At 49.6% G+C, this 2,054-nt stretch overlaps 1 pseudogene; it reads left to right on the forward strand.

Moving 5' to 3' along the window:
- Nucleotides 1-1,716, forward strand: part of LOC118339038 — a 3,571-nt pseudogene extending 1,855 nt beyond the window's left edge.
- Nucleotides 1,717-2,054: the final 338 nt, after the last annotated feature.

Consider the following 2,054-nt stretch of genomic DNA (forward strand, 5'->3'; position numbering starts at 1 on the left):
TGACATTTGTGACCTATTCTTTCTCTCTGTTCTGTGAGCTTTCATTGAGTCGTTTGGAAGCTGATGAAATTAACCCGTTTGTCATTGTTGTTTTGTCTCTGGAGTTTCTGATCATTACCCCCATCAGTAACCCTGTAGTTTATGCCCTGAATCTTCCTAGGATCAGGAGAGTGATTTTTTAATTTCGATGGGTGCTCAGAATAGTTCCTCCTATATAATCTAACAACCATCAAACTCAGTGAAGTTTTTATTCTCTATTAATCACATAATGTGCTTCTAAAATACTTGAATCTAACTGGCCCCAGGGGTCCGGGGGGGGGTTGGGTCGGGTCAGGTCCTGGTTCAGAGCTCATTTTAGTTATGGATGTCCTGACCATGCTTTTTATCTATCAAAATAATAATTAAAAAAGAGTGTCCAAACCATTATATAGATCTATTTTTGTTTTTCATCTACAGTAAAAATAATAATGATTATATTATTTTTTGGTGTTATTTTTTCAGCCTTTTGTTGAAATACGGGCACAGGCGACTGGCAAACCCGACCCCCCTTTAATCACCGGGATCACGACTTCCTTCTTATTGGCGAGCCATGGCACGATACCCCCTGCTGGTCCCTTTACAGCAGAATGCAAGCTTTAAGACCTTCCAACGCTTGACTGTCACCAGACCCAGAAGCGTCCTGGGTCGCGTTAGTACTGTATTAACTACGATTCCACTGTACTACAGCCTTTACTCACCTTAGGTGGTGCTTCAAACATGTGTCAGCGGTCCTTTAACTGAGGTCAGGTTCCTCCACTCAAAGATCGAGCAGATGTAGTATACAAGCCCACACACGCACTGCTAGTCTCCATAGCTGATGCCTCTATACCACATGTGCCAATCTACACACACACAAACACACAGCATACCCACACCCACCACACTACACACAACACTCACACCTCACGACCACACGTTACAATGCCCCCCACCCGTGGGCGAGTTCCGGGGCGGGACCTTCAGCCGCACACTGCGTTCTCCTTTGTGTGTTAGACTTTCAATTCGTACGCCAGTGATTTCAAAGGGCAGCTCGCATGGCCCACATATATACCAACAACGACTTCAGCTCGACTTCGCCGCGTCGTGGAATCCTGAAGCCCTCCCTGCCTGTCGCCACGCAGTGTCCGCTGTCGTCTGTGTGGTGCTGTCGTCGTGCGTCGTGCTAGTTTGTGTGTGTGCGTGTCGTCGTTGCTCTCTGGTTGTCGTATCGTCGTGTGTCGAATCGACACCCCGACCGGCAATGCAACTGTCGTGCGTGTGCTCGCTGTGTAGCGCTGTGTGTGCTTCTCGTGTGCGACGCCGGCTTGCACCACCACGGTGACCACACTCGAACCCTGACCCTACCTGTCTGGCACTTATACAGTTAGCCGCACGCTCATTACTGCAGCCCAAGAATACATCGCAACACTCGGACTGAAGTGCGACCAGCACGCCACTCGCGAGACTAGCAGAATACCTAATGTCCCAAACCTGTCACACCTGTGGTACATCCCGTGCTAGCACCAGCCCGAGATGAGGTACACTTTCGTAGCCCACCTATTGGACCAGTTATCAGCTCAACCTGCAGAACATAGAAAAAGAATGACAACCTTCATCATCCTTAAGAACCAGCACAGCCGGAACGTCATCCTGGTGCCCCCTCGCAGCTCCTCCAGCCGCGCGGCAAACAGCCTTTAGTTGTCATGACCTCTACCAGAGCAAAGTCAGACCAAATTAACTGTTACTTTAACCAAGGCCGGTTGACGCTCAGCTGCACTCGTGACGCGCCTTTGAGGCGTTTTAAGAAGGCGGTGAGCTGTCAGGCATCCAGCAAGAAGCGCGCGAGCGAGTCGTCACCACCCCAATCACGGCACACACTTGATTGGTTCGCTCGCGCTCTCCCTGGCACGTGCGAGTATCTTTGAAGCATACGCATAGCTCGAACCCCCCAAATTGCTCTTGTGTGTGATGTGTATCAACTTCTCATGTTCTGTTCGATTTGCACTTTGCCATAAACGTGCGTTCGTGAAACGGGC

This window comes from Morone saxatilis, unplaced genomic scaffold (genome assembly GCF_004916995.1).
Source record: "Morone saxatilis isolate NCDOM2014 unplaced genomic scaffold, NCSU_SB_2.0 Contig5, whole genome shotgun sequence".
NCBI classification, from domain to species: Eukaryota; Metazoa; Chordata; class Actinopteri; family Moronidae; genus Morone; species Morone saxatilis.